General features: G+C 40.5%; 1 long non-coding RNA gene and 2 other non-coding genes across 3 annotated transcripts; 1 reads left to right on the forward strand and 2 right to left on the reverse strand.

Annotated features, from left to right (window-relative positions):
- Nucleotides 1–3,395: 3,395 nt before the first annotated feature.
- Nucleotides 3,396–4,181, reverse strand: LOC139395355 (uncharacterized). The gene is made up of 2 exons (XR_011630318.1): nucleotides 4,130–4,181; nucleotides 3,396–3,888 (listed from the first exon to the last, which is right to left on the reverse strand). It is a non-coding gene; the product is annotated as an uncharacterized lncRNA (long non-coding RNA).
- Nucleotides 4,182–12,177: 7,996 nt separating this feature from the next.
- Nucleotides 12,178–12,249, forward strand: trnae-cuc (transfer RNA glutamic acid (anticodon CUC)). Its single transcript has one exon. It is a non-coding gene; the product is annotated as a tRNA-Glu (tRNA).
- A 144-nt stretch (nucleotides 12,250–12,393) lies between these two features.
- On the reverse strand, nucleotides 12,394–12,465 carry trnae-cuc (transfer RNA glutamic acid (anticodon CUC)). The gene has a single exon. It is a non-coding gene; the product is annotated as a tRNA-Glu (tRNA).
- Between the last annotated feature and the right edge of the window lie 3,016 nt (nucleotides 12,466–15,481).

Raw genomic sequence — 15,481 nt, forward strand, 5'->3', positions numbered from 1 at the left:
CATATTGCCACTCCCCGGTAGAAACAGTCCTTCATAGGAATGAATGGAATTCTACAGTATTTCAATTAAATGTTTCAAGGACAAAATTACAAAAACTATTTGTGTTGTTGTAAAGGGACAGCGCTATTAGTAATCTCAAAAAATTATACTTTAAGGAAAATGTTTTGGTATATATTGTTTTATTTGTATGTTTTGCTCACATATAATATAATATGTATGCATTACGATGTCTTTAATATAATAAACGTGGCTAAAAACGAATGTAGACATTAAGAAATGCATTTCAATAGCTTCCAATATATGTTTTACACCGGTGAGGGAGTCCCAAGATGGATGCGTGGGCCGTCAATACAGCACCCTCAAAAAAATAATCTAGTGTACATATAAATTATTGGGTAATTCCCCAGTGTGTTTGTGGAAATATTGAACTTTTTCACTGCGTAAAAGGGCCACGGTTGGCAGCGGGGTGGAGCATTGCAAGTTTAATGCCGTGTTTAGCCATTGTTCTCTTTCTTATGTCTGGTCTTCACAAGAGAAGGTCACGGGTTGTTTTATACGAGTATCTTTCATTTATTTGCACCGTAAACTCAGTCCTTTGTCTGGACAATTGTTCCTTTATGATCTAGTCAGGTCATTACAATAGTAATATGCTCTAAAAACGCTCTTGTGACAAACACACTTTGCTGCCCTGTTTCCAATCGTCCACATGGCTGGGAGAACCTATTCAAGTAAGTAAAAACATTTCTAAAATGTAATTAAAAAAATAACCGATGTATTATTAGCTAACTAGCTACAGTGCTGAAATGAGCTAGCTAGTTGGCTAGTTACATATCTATATATCTGTATAGATAAGTGAATCAGATATCACCAGCTACCTAACTTCATCTTTGCTAGCTATCTTGATGTATTTATCCCTGTAAAAAAACAAACTCCAAATGCATTTGTAGGTAGCTAGCTAACAGCCATAGAGGAGGGTGACAGGATAGCAGCCCCAACTGTGGATAGGGCAGGTACGTTTGTGTAGTTCCAGTCCCTAGAAGTGAGAACCGAGATAATAGTAGTATACTTATTCAGTGCAGTCTAATTTGAGTATAATGAAGTCTGTTTTTTTGTGAGGTTTTCTGTCCTCGGTTACAGAGAGCTGTGAAATCCTGTCTACTCAAAGGGGTGCACGTTTTTGCACTGCACAGCTGACACAAATGATCAACTCATCAAGCTTCAAGTGGTAATTATGTATTCATTTGTGATGCTGTCCTTGACATAGGCGGCAGGATAGCCTAGTGGTTAGAGCTTTGTACTAGTATCCGAAAGGTTGCAAGATTGAATCCCTGACCTGACAAGGTAAAAATCTGTCGTTCTGCACCTGAACAAGGCAGTTAAACCCACTGTTCCTAGGCTGTCATTGAAAAATAAGAATTTGTTCTTAACTAGTCAAATAAAAATAGGATCCTGCTATTTACACATGCATCTATCAATCCAATGTTATCATGATTTGTTATAAGGGATATTATACTTTAGTAATCCACAATGACCTGGTGATATAATGTCAATATTAGACTTAAATTCCATATTCCTACAGATACCTTGTAACTGGAGATTCCTTCAAAACGATTGCCTACAGTTAACATGTAGGGCACTGCAAGGTTGGGTGACCAGGGCCATCTGGGACTGCCTCCTGGAGGAATTCAGGTTGTGTGAAGGCTACCTGTGTCCTGCATAACGTCATGAGGATGGACACGAGGACCAGGATGGGGGATCTGTGTGCGGGATTTCTTCACCACATACTTTTTTGAGGAGGGTGCTGTTCCCTGGCAACACCGTAGACTACACTATGCACAACCAAAGGCTCTTTTAAGAGCCATTCACATTGCAATAAGAGTATTCTTCCATTTACTTAGCTATGTCAACTGCAGTTATATCAGTTTGATCTCCACCTCTTCATTCAAAGACTCAGTCATGGACACTCTTACTGACAGTTGTGGCTGCTCTGCGTGATGTATTGTTGTCTCTACCTCCTTGACCTTTTGTGCTGTTTGTGCCCAATAATGTTTGTGCCCTGTGCTCTTGCCATATTGTTACTACCATGTTGTCATGTTGAGTTGCTACCATGTTGTCATGTTGAGTTGCTACCATGTTGAGTTGCTGCCACGTTGTCATGTTGAGTTGCTACCATGTTGTCATGTTGAGTTGCCACCATGTTGAGTTGCTGCCACGTTGTCATGTTGAGTTGCTACCATGTTGTCATGTTGAGTTGCCACCATGTTGAGTTGCTGCCACGTTGTCATGTTGAGTTGCTACCATGTTGTCATGTTGAGTTGCCACCATGTTGAGTTGCTACCACGTTGTCTTAGGTCTCTTTGTGTAGTGTTGTTGTCGTCTCTTGTCATATTGTTACTACCACGTTGTCATGTTGAGTTGCTACCATGTTGTCATGTTGAGTTGCCACCATGTTGAGTTGCTGCCACGTTGTCATGTTGAGTTGCTACCATGTTGAGATGCTACCACATTGTCTTAGGTCTCTTTGTGTAGTGTTGTTGTCGTCTCTTGTCATATTGTTACTACCATGTTGTCATGCTGTGTTGCTGCCACGTTGTCTTAGGTCTCTTTGTGTAGTGTTGTTGTCGTCTCTTGTCATATTGTTACTACCATGTTGTCATGTTGAGTTGCTGCCACGTTGTCTTAGGTCTCTTTGTGTAGTGTTGTTGTCGTCTCTTGTCATATTGTTACTACCATGTTGAGTTGCTACCATGTTGTCATGTTGAGTTGCTGCCACGTTGTCTTAGGTCTCTTTGTGTAGTGTTGTTGTCGTCTCTTGTCATATTGTTACTACTGCTCCTCTGTTCTTACCTCTTTCCCTTTGTCTTCTACACCTCTCTCTCTCTCGCCACCTCCTTCCTCTGTTGTTATAATACACACCAGATGTGCATTGAAGTACAGATTGAACTTGTATTTATAATATATTACAATATTTAGAACACTTGTATAATGAACTTATTTCAATAAAGCGTTTCACATTTTCTACTGGTTGACATTAAGTCTCTCATGTGATGAAATACTACACCTGTCCTGTGTTTATCAGATCAATGCAGATGAAGGAAATTACATATGGAGATGAACCGGTGTTAAGAGTATTTACATGATGTATAGGAAGTGTAGTGTACTGTTTTTAAATTCTATTTCTGCATATATGAATTACAAATCAGTATTTAACTAGTTAAATCATGTTTCTGGTCTATTGCATAGTTACAATGTGTAACCATTGATGTCCCAGGATCAAGACTGGTAAACACTGTTGAAGTGTATAATTGTAATACATACATGCAAACACCGCGTCATTCAAAGACTGGAATTTGATACTCCTGGTATTGGATACGACTGAAGAATAATCTCAGACATTCATACTTGAACTGCGCCTTTTATTTGCCACGGAAGAGTACATGATCAGTGAACCTATTAAATGTACAGGCTACAATGTGGGGATCTCATGCGTGGTAATAACTACATGTATATACGACTTGCATCCTTGGCACAAAGTTATATTATATTCTACTCAATCCATAGTGTCCTTCAGACTGTTTGAAAGTTCATACAACAGGCTAGGAAAGCTGAGGTTCATAGCTAGGTTCTGAACTAATTTGTATACCAAACGTTTTAGGGTTCATACACAGATCGGCTACACATGTATCGGCATACAGATATTTTTATTCTGCACTGCACAAGAAGCAAGAAAATAGCTAGCTACGTTACTTCATCTGCATTGTAAATATCAGCAAGGCAAGCTTACAAAACGGTCCATTCAATTTGCAGTAAATGCTTTAGCTAGCTAGATTATTTACATCTACTGTTTCACAAGACGACAGCCTGGTTTGCTGGTTGTTTCAGGAGTCCCTAAAACATTAAACAACCAGAATTACAATTTCATACTCATGTCACAACACCCATAAAGCTATTCAGCTAGCTGGCTAATGTTAGCTAGTCAGCTAGCTTGCTGAATAGCGATTTTCGTAAGTAACTTTATGACAAACAAAAAAAATATGCATAATCGTTTGTCTCTACACCAACTAGCTAACACATTCCTCTCAACTCTACGTTATTTAGCATGAATCGTTATGACTTTATCATTAATTACATTTGCTTCCGTCCTGGTATTTCTGTCAGCCATCTTTGCTGGAGATAGTCTCCTGTCGTGGGTTTCACGCGTCAGATTCGTCATGGGAGCCACTCGATATGATTGGTCAACGTCACGGGAACCACTCGATATGATTGGTCAACGTCACGGGAACCACTCGATTTGATTGGTCATCGTCACGGGAACCCCTCGATATGATTGGTCATCGCCCAGCTGTCGCCGCTTGTGATTTGCTTAAAGTTGGGAAAAGTAAACGAGTGTTTTCCTCAACCGTTTGTCGTCATATATGCCATAAATTGTACAACTGCATTGTGCAGGTCTATCTCATTAGTGTCTTATTCATCATTTTAGGCAATGTTAGAATGATGCATTTCATTGTTTTTCTCACACTTTCTGTGTTATAATTATCTCTGGTGATTTTCTCCATTTTCTACAGACCCAACAATATTATATTATGGTATTACCCTCCTTGTAACCATGGTTGCCAGTGACAGTATCTTCCCATTCAAACATTTGTTTACAACAAAAAGTTCATTAATAGACCAATGTAATTCCAGTTCATACTGTGAAGGTTGTTTTGTTTGTTCAATGTGCTGTCTGTGCGTCTGTAATATTGTCCATAAAAGTGGAACTTGTCTGTCGGCATTAAAGACCAAAAATGGTTAAAGAAAATTGTGATAAATACAAAAGTTTACCAGTTTCATTTAATGACCAAAAGCTTTACAGCTGTGCCATATAGATTGCAAACTAGTTGGGAAGAGATTTTCAATGTTCTACCGATTCCATGGCACATGGTTTATGAACTTGTTAGCAGTTGATGTTTACTCTTTAAGCAAATCAGGGGAAGGAAAATAGGTTTATTCAAAGAGGATAAATCATAGATGATAAGCTGAGAGGTAGATGGTCATTCTCCCCTGTCCTCAGTGATTCTGTCTGTGGTTCTCTCTCAGTGGTTCTCTCTCAGTGATTCTCTCCTGTGATTCTCTCCAGTGATTCTCTCTCAGAGATTCTCTCCTGTGGTTCTCTCCAGTGATTCTCTCTCAGTGGTTCTCTCCAGTGATTCTCTCTCAGAGATTCTCTCCTGTGATTCTCTCCAGTGATTCTCTCTCAGAGATTCTCTCCTGTGATTCTCTCTCAGTGATTCTCTCTCAGTGGTTCTCTCCTGTGATTCTCTCCAGTGATTCTCTCTCAGAGATTCTCTCAGTGATTCTCTCCTGTGATTCTCTCTCCACAGAACAAAGGGACAGCATGTAGTTTTATAACCCAGCCCTAGCCTGTGGTTGACCAATTAGAATTCCTTCCAATAAAACTAGCCAATGGCCAAATAATAAGTATCATACTTCAGAAGACATATTCCTCCCATGTCTCTGAACCATGGATCAATAATTTCCTCAATCAATCATTTCCCTTGATTGTTAGTATTCTATTGACTCTCCTCCTTTGACCTCTTGTACTCTGTCTCTGGGTTGTGTATTTATCTTCAAAATATTCTTACACCCTCCCAGACCATTTAAAAAAAAGAAATATACTTAAAATGTATTTTTAGAAAACAATAGAAAACAAAAGAAATAGACATTATGAAAAAAAAGCAGTAAGCATATAATCATTGACATTAAACACCTTAAACACGCATTTCTTTTATAACACAAAGGGCATATTCTACTTTCTGTTACAATAAGACATTTATTTCAAACAAAGTTATAGAAAATAAGTATTACCATGTGTAATGATGATGTCCCTTAGGACTCCTACCACATCCTGTATTAGGAGGAAACTCACTCAAAAATAAATGAAATAATTGTCTACAAGGCAATAATATTCAATCGTCCTGTTGGCAAGGTAATCATTTACCAAGTCTTTTAAAAGTGACCAGCTCTTCCACACTGGTATCAGTCCCATAGATAACTATTAGACATGACCAGCTCTTCCACACTGGTATCAGTCCCATAGATAACTATTAGACATGACCAGCTCTTCCACACTGGTATCAGTCCCATAGATAACTATTAGACATGACCAGCTCTTCCACACTGGTATCAGTCCCATAGATAACAATTAGACATGACCAGCTCTTCCACACTGGTATCTCAGTCCCATAGATAACTATTAGATATGACCAGCTCTTCCACACTGGTATCAGTCCCATAGATAACTATTAGACATGACCAGCTCTTCCACACTGGTATCAGTCCCATAGATAACTATTAGACATGACCAGCTCTTCCACACTGGTATCAGTCCCATATATAACAATTAGACATGACCAGCTCTTCCACACTGGTGTCAGTCCCATAGATAACTATTAGATATGACCAGCTCTTCCACACTGGTATCAGTCCCATAGATAACTATTAGACATGACCAGCTCTTCCACACTGGTATCAGTCCCATAGATAACTATTAGACATGACCAGCTCTTCCACCCTGGTATCAGTCCCATAGATAACTATTAGACATGACCAGCTCTTCCACATTGGTATCAGTCCCATAGATAACAATTAGACATGACCAGCTCTTCCACCCTGGTATCAGTCCCATAGATAACTATTAGACATGACCAGCTCTTCCACACTGGTATCTCAGTCCCATAGATAACTATTAGACATGACCAGCTCTTCCACACTGGTATCATTCCCATAGATAACTATTAGACATGACCAGCTCTTCCACACTGGTATCAGTCCCATAGATAACTATTAGACATGACCAGCTCTTCCACACTGGTATCAGTCCCATAGATAACTATTAGACATGACCAGCTCTTCCACAATGGTATCAGTCCCATAGATAACTATTAGACATGACCAGCTCTTCCACACTGGTATCAGTCCCATAGATAACTATTAGACATGACCAGCTCTTACACACTGGTATCAGTCCCATAGATAACAATTAGACATGACCAGCTCTTCCACACTGGTATCAGTCCCATAGATAACTATTAGATATGACCAGCTCTTCCACACTGGTATCAGTCCCATAGATAACTATTAGACATGACCAGCTCTTCCACACTGGTATCAGTCCCATAGATAACTATTAGACATGACCAGCTCTTCCACCCTGGTATCAGTCCCATAGATAACTATTAGACATGACCAGCTCTTCCACATTGGTATCAGTCCCATAGATAACTATTAGACATGACCAGCTCTTCCACCCTGGTATCAGTCCCATAGATAACTATTAGACATGACCAGCTCTTCCACACTGGTATCTCAGACCCATAGATAACTATTTGACATGACCAGCTCTTCACACTGGTATCAGTCCTATAGATAACTATTAGACATGACCAGCTCTTCCACACTGGTATCAGTCCCATAGATAACTATTAGACATGACCAGCTCTTCCACACTGGTATCAGTCCCATAGATAACTATTAGACATGACCAGCTCTTCCACACTGGCATCAGTCCCATAGATAACTATTAGACATGACCAGCTCTTCCACACTGGTATCAGTCCCATAGATAACTATTAGACATGGCCAGCTCTTCCACACTGGTATCAGTCCCATAGATAACTATTAGACATGACCAGCTCTTCCACACTGGTATCAGTCCCATAGATAACTATTAGATATGACCAGCTCTTCCACACTGGTATCAGTCCCATAGATAACTATTAGACATGACCAGCTCTTCCACACTGGTATCAGTCCCATAGATAACTATTAGACATGACCAGCTCTTCCACACTGGTATCAGTCCCATAGATAACAATTAGACATGACCAGCTCTTCCACACTGGTATCAGTCCCATAGATAACAATTAGACATGACCAGCTCTTCCACACTGGTATCAGTCCCATAGATAACTATTAGACATGACCAGCTCTTCCACACTGGTATCAGTCCCATAGATAACTATTAGATATGACCAGCTCTTCCACACTGGTATCAGTCCCATAGATAACTATTAGACATGACCAGCTCTTCCACACTGGTATCAGTCCCATAGATAACTATTAGACATGACCAGCTCTTCCACACTGGTATCAGTCCCATAGATAACTATTAGACATGACCAGCTCTTCCACACTGGTATCAGTCCCATAGATAACAATTAGACATGACCAGCTCTTCCACACTGGTATCAGTCCCATAGATAACTATTAGACATGACCAGCTCTTCCACACTGGTATCAGTCCCATAGATAACTATTAGATATGACCAGCTCTTCCACACTGGTATCAGTCCCATAGATAACTATTAGACATGACCAGCTCTTCCACACTGGTATCAGTCCCATAGATAACTATTAGACATGACCAGCTCTTCCACACTGGTATCAGTCCCATAGATAACTATTAGACATGACCAGCTCTTCCACACTGGTATCAGTCCCATAGATAACAATTAGACATGACCAGCTCTTCCACACTGGTATCAGTCCCATAGATAACAATTAGACATGACCAGCTCTTCCACACTGGTATCAGTCCCATAGATAACTATTAGACATGACCAGCTCTTCCACACTGGTATCAGTCCCATAGATAACTATTAGATATGACCAGCTCTTCCACACTGGTATCAGTCCCATAGATAACTATTAGACATGACCAGCTCTTCCACACTGGTATCAGTCCCATAGATAACTATTAGACATGACCAGCTCTTCCACACTGGTATCAGTCCCATAGATAACTATTAGACATGACCAGCTCTTCCACACTGGTATCAGTCCCATAGATAACAATTAGACATGACCAGCTCTTCCACACTGGTATCAGTCCCATAGATAACAATTAGACATGACCAGCTCTTCCACCCTGGTATCAGTCCCATAGATAACTATTAGACATGATGTTCTGACAGTCTGCCGGTAGTGAGAAAGTCTTCTTCAGTTCAGCGTAGCCTAGTGGTTAGAGCGTTGGACTAGTAACCAAAATGGTGGCAAGATCAAATCTCCTCGCTGACAAGGTACAAATCTGTCGTTCTGCCCCTGAACAAGGCAGGTAACCCACTGTTCCTAGGCCGTCATTGAAAATAAGAATTTGTTCTGAACTGACTTGCCTAGTAAAATACATTTAAAAAATTCCACTGGTTGATAAGGACTTTTCTAAATGAACACTTCACCGGTGATCTTGTATCGTTTCAGGTACAGTCCTTGAATCGAAGGATATTGCCTCAGCTTCAGACGGTAGATTCTCATAACCTGTAACGAAGGAAACAAAAAAAATGAGAGTAACATGTCCTGGTTTAAAGAGAAATGTATATATCTTTATATTGCTTTATCTTGGCCAGGTCGCAATTGTAAATGAGAACTTGTTCTCAACTTGCCTACCTGGTTAAATAAAGGTGTTCTCAACTAGCCTACCTGGTTAAATAAAGGTGTTCTCAACTAGCCTACCTGGTTAAATAAAGGTGTTCTCAACTAGCCTACCTGGTAAAATAAAGGTGAAATAAAAAATGAAATAAAAATATTTCACACAGATTTCCCAGAGTAAGAAACTTTTCCGATTTTCAGGAAAACGTTGGACACTTCACCTAGATATCCCTAATATGACGACTGTGGTGAACAACATAGAAGCGTATCAGCTTCTGATGATCTTACTATGCTTCTTCGCCCTGAGCTCCGAGCTGCAGAAAACTGCTCCGCTTCTCGCTCCACTCCAGCTCTGGTTCGCTCACATACTCTTGGTTCGCTCACATACTCTTGGTTCGCTCACATACTCTTGGTCGCTCACATACTCTTGGTCGCTCACATACTCTTGGTCGCTCACATACTCTTGGTTCGCTCACATACTCTTGGTCGCTCACATACTCTTGGTCGCAAACATACTCTTGGTCGCTCACATACTCTTGGTCGCTCACATACTCTTGGTCGCTCACATACTCTTGGTCGCTCACATACTCTTGGTTCGCTCACATACTCTTGGTCGCTCACATACTCTTGGTCGCTCACATACTCTTGGTCGCTCACATACTCTTGGTCGCTCACATACTCTTGGTCGCTCACATACTCTTGGTCGCTCACATACTCTTGGTTCGCTCACATACTCTTGGTCGCTCACATACTCTTGGTCGCTCACATACTCTTGGTCGCTCACATACTCTTGGTCGCTCACATACTCTTGGTCGCTCACATACTCTTGGTCGCTCACATACTCTTGGTCGCGCGCTGTGTTTTTTTGGGGGGGGGCTACTTCTAAATTGCACCGCGTCCGTCGTGGCATTTCCTGGAGAGCAAGCAGGATTTTGTTCCAGACCTAATTTTAAAGAGAGAGCTCACCTAAAATGTACTAAAATCGGAATGTTTGTGTCCTTACTTTGAAAGCAGTCTATGGACAAGGAGACTGCAATCTATGATTTGGTCGCCCACTGCCATCAACCATTAGTATAAGTATTTCCTGTGCAGAGCGTTCCCATTGACCTTCCTACTGTTTCTAGAGAACAGGAATCAATCTACTGACCTTCCTACTGTTTCTAGTGAACAGGAATCAATCTACTGACCTTCCTACTGTTTCTAGAGAACGGGAATCAATCTACTGACCTTCCTACTGTTTCTAGAGAACATAAATCAATCTACTGACCTTCCTACTGTTTCTAGAGAACAGGAATCAATCTACTGACCTTCCTACTGTTTCTAGAGAACAGGAATCAATCTACTGACCTTCCTACTGTTTCTAGAGAACAGGAATAAATCTACTGACCTTCCTACTGTTTCTAGAGAACAGGAATCAATCTACTGCCCTTCCTACTGTTTCTAGAGAACAGGAATCAATCTACTGACCTTCCTACTGTTTCTAGAGAACAGGAATCAATCTACTGACCTTCCTACTGTTTCTAGAGAACAGAAATCAATCTACTGACCTTCCTACTGTTTCTAGAGAACAGGAATAAATCTACTGACCTTCCTACTGTTTCTAGAGAACAGGAATCAATCTACTGACCTTCACACTGTTTATAGAGAACAGGAATCAATCTACTGACCTTCCTACTGTTTTCCCCATTTGCATGTCTTGCAATCTGATTTCATTTAATGTCGGAATAAAGTGTCAAACCACCTACAAAATCTGTAATATATATATATATATATATTAGCATACTTTAAATTTTCATCCCCCAAAAATCTCAGAGTAACAAAGTTGTTGAATTTTGAGTGATAATTTAATATGCAAATCATTCTGAATACACCTGGCCTGTGTTTTTGGAAAAAAATATGTAGAATTACAGGAGATGAGCTTTATAACAGACCCGCCTAGGCAAAATCTCCCTCCAAAGCTTTCTTCAGAAGTTGGCAGCCCCGAGTGCACTTTATAGGGATTAGGATTCCATTCAGGACACAACATGTCACTGAGATACGCAATAAAGTCATTATGATGATGATGGACACATAAACAGCTAAAAGGTATGACTGATAGACTCCATTTAGCTATTGGCATTGACTCATTAGGCAGTCAGACTGAGATAGATAGACATTTTATTTATTTATTTAACCTTTATTTAACTAGATAGATGTATAGAGGTGGCTTCTGTATGACAGTAGTGAAAGTAAAACTACACAGACTACGCTACCTGTTGCCCCTATAATGTTTGTTTGGTGTCTGCTGTACATACCTGGTTATTGGTTCTTAGCTCCTGCTGTCAACCCGTCTTCATCATCGAAGACCCACCTACAGAGTTCGCTGTTTTGGCGAGTTTTATCCGTAGTTCCACCCGCCCGGGCCTCTCCTGCCGCTGGTTCTGCTAGACAGTCGGGACTTTCATCAACATCAGAGTGGAACAGCTTGACTTTGAACTCCGAAGGACGAAAGGTCGGAGCTAGCTAGCTGTAAACCACATAGCTAACGTTCAAGTCTCCACAAGCGTCACTGAACTTCCACTAAAGTGTGCTTGTTTACCAGACAGAAAGCCTACAGTGCTGAGAGGTGGAAGCCGTGCACACAGCTTCTGGATGTGTCATTGCAAAGATACTGTTAACTTGTATCTGCGGTAATTGTTTCTTTCAAAGAAAGAGCGACAAGTTAAACTTCCAGTTGTAACTCAGCGCTAAGTAATTAAGTGAAAAGTCAAACTGTCCTGACATAAGCAGCATTCCCTGGTGGTCTAGTGGTTAGGATTCGGCGCTCTCACCGCCGCGGCCCGGGTTCGATTCCCGGTCAGGGAACACACCTTTTTTTAATTTGAAAGCGAAAGGATGTCAGAAAGTAACACGGTAAACGTTCGCTTTCAAATACAACTGATCAAATGTGGATTTACATTATTTTTTGTAACATTTAAAATGTAAGCGTTGTTTTAATAAAAAAGTGTGTTCCCTGACCGGGAATCGAACCCGGGCCGCGGCGGTGAGAGCGCCGAATCCTAACCACTAGACCACCAGGGAAAGCTGTTTGTAACGAAGTGAAAAGTCAAACTGTGCTAACACAAGTAGCTTTCCATGGTAGTCTGGCGGTTCAATTCAGGGAACAGACTGTTTTATTTTTATTTTATTAAAACAACGCTTATATTTTGAATGTTACAAAAGAGTATGTAAATCCCCATTTGATCAGTTGTATTTGAACGTGAACGTTTTCCGTGTTATTTTCTGCCATCCTTGTGTCTGCCTCATGACTTTGTTTCAATGAAGGCTGCAGATTTTAATGTTAGCCATTTTTCTGTTTTTTAGATTTCTGTGTTGTTGTTTCTTGGTTTTACGTTTTTTATTTGTTTTATTTCACTGTTGCGTGTTCAGACGCTGTGAAATGCTACCACTCCACAGTTTGGAAAGCTTTGTACATTTCCCCTGGTAGTGTGTAACTAAACTACAGATTGAACAATGAGACAGATATTTCACAGGATGTATAAATGTGAAGCATCCGGGTTGACTACCAAATATGGTAGTGAGAGGAAGCCCAGTGCCCAGCAGTGGGAGAAGATGGAGCGAGATGGATTTTGGCCAAATTTCTGCTCATTTTTTTTATCGATGAAATGTTTGATCTCTGCTCCTTGCATGTTCTGCCCACTAAGATTAATTTGCTTCCATAGGAAACAACAGGCTGTGGTCCATCTTGGATAAATTAGACACATCTTTGATCTTTGATTGGTGTCTAACAGTAGAAACTATTGCCCTCTCGTTTTTTGCCTTCATTAACCTCCTGTCTTATGTAACCATACCAAACGTAACCTGTCATACTAAATGGAGTCTAAATGGATTTACATACAGAATAACATGAAATGGTCTGAGACCAGGGAGGAAGTTCTGTACTATAATTAATAAGTTCTGTCCTGTAATGAATAAGTTCTGTACTATAATTAATAAGTTCTGTACTATAATGAATAAGTTCTGTCCTGTAATGAATAAGTTCTGTCCTGTAATGAATAAGTTCTGTACTATAATGAATAAGTACTGTACTGTAATGAATAAGTTCTGTACTATAATGAATAAGTACTGTACTGTAATGAATAAGTTCTGTACTATAATGAATAAGTACTGTACTGTAATTAATAAGTTCTGTACTATAATGAATAAGTACTGTACTGTAATTAATAAGTTCTGTATTGTAATGAATAAGTTCTCTCCTGTAATAAGTTATATTGTAGTCACTTAAAGAAGAGAAAAGTTGTAAGGTTTTCATCAACAGTACTTCCCATCACAATAAAAACACAACAGGAAACAGGAAATGACATTGTACATTTTTTTAATTCTCTATCAGCCATAAACACACTTGCAGCATTTTGATTGTTATACCATTTTAATAAACTAATACATGCCCTCGTAAATATTTATATATATGTATAATATCACGTATGTATATAAATGCCGTCACCGCGGAAACAGAATGCTGATTGGTTAAATTAAAAGCCGACCCAGTCACAGTGAACTTCCACTAGTTTTTTTGCATTTTGTATCACTTTGTTTATTTTTGCTTTTAAATCATTTTTAAACGTCACTCTCACAGTAACCAGTGACATCGGTGAAGTACATACATGACATGTGGTAGATACATACAGTAGCTAAACGCTCTGAGCGGTGAGTGATGCCGTGTACACATACTGTCAACCTGCTCGACCACACCTCTAGGTCGGGTGTGTCTATGTCCCGTACCTGCCCTCATATACTTTCTACACGGGCCTTTCCCATTGGCTAGACATACAGATCCCAGCCTACATGGGTCTGTCTGATTGGCAACAAATACTGTATTGTGCCTAGATGGGCCTTTCCCATTGGCTAGACATACAGATCCCAGCCTACATGGGTCTGTCTGATTGGCTACAAATACTGTATTCTGCCTAGATGGGCCTTTCCCATTGGCTAAACATACCATTTCCTGTGTCCTTGTGCCCAAAGCGTGGAGGTGTGCCCCCCATGACAGTCAGGAGTGGAGTGCAACGTGGTCGTTGTGAAATAAAGTTCATTTTTCTCTGCTCATGTCGTCACATTCACACACACACAAACACACACAACCACTAACACCTGGTCCCACACTTTCAAGGGCCAATAAGTAATCAATAATCACATTGATAAATCAAACGAAGAACCATCCGAGAAGCTCTCGTACCAACCTCGGGTCTGCTGCACAAATGGCTCCCTATTCTCTATGTAGTGAACTACTATAGACCAGAGCCCTATTCCCTATGTAGTGAACTACTAGTGACCAGAGCCCTATTCCCTATATAGTGAACTACTAGTGACCAGAGCCCTATTCCCTATGTAGTGAACTACTAGTGACCAGAGCCCTATTCCCTATGTAGTGAACTACTAGTGACCAGAGCCCTATTCCCTATATAGTGAACTACTAGTGACCAGAGCCCTATTCCCTATGTAGTGAACTACTAGTGACCAGAGCCCTATTCCCTATATAGTGAACTACTAGTGACCAGAGCCCTATTCCCTATATAGTGAACTACTAGTGACCAGAGCCCTATTCCCTATGTAGTGAACTACTAGTGACCAGAGCCCTATTCCCTATATAGTGAACTACTAGTGACCAGAGCCCTATTCCCTATATAGTGAACTACTAGTGACCAGAGCCCTATTCCCTATGTAGTGAACTACTAGTGACCAGAGCCCTATTCCCTATATAGTACACTACTATAGACCAGAGCCCTATTCCCTATATAGTGGTACTACTATAGACCAGAGCCCTATTCCCTATATAGTGAACTACTAGTGACCAGAGCCCTATTCCCTATATAGTGAACTACTATAGACCAGGGCCCTATTCCCTATCTAGTGGTACTACTAGTGGCCAGGGCCCTATTCCCTATGTAGTGAACTACTAATGACCAGGGCCCTATTCCCTATGTAGTGAACTACTAGTGGCCAGGGCCCTATTCCCTATGTAGTGAACTACTATGGGCCAGGGCCCTATTCCCTATATAGTGAACTACTTATGACCAGAGCCCTATTCCCTATGTAG

The sequence above is a fragment of the Oncorhynchus clarkii genome, unplaced genomic scaffold (genome assembly GCF_045791955.1).
Source record: "Oncorhynchus clarkii lewisi isolate Uvic-CL-2024 unplaced genomic scaffold, UVic_Ocla_1.0 unplaced_contig_1467_pilon_pilon, whole genome shotgun sequence".
In the NCBI taxonomy this organism is placed as follows: domain Eukaryota; kingdom Metazoa; phylum Chordata; class Actinopteri; order Salmoniformes; family Salmonidae; genus Oncorhynchus; species Oncorhynchus clarkii.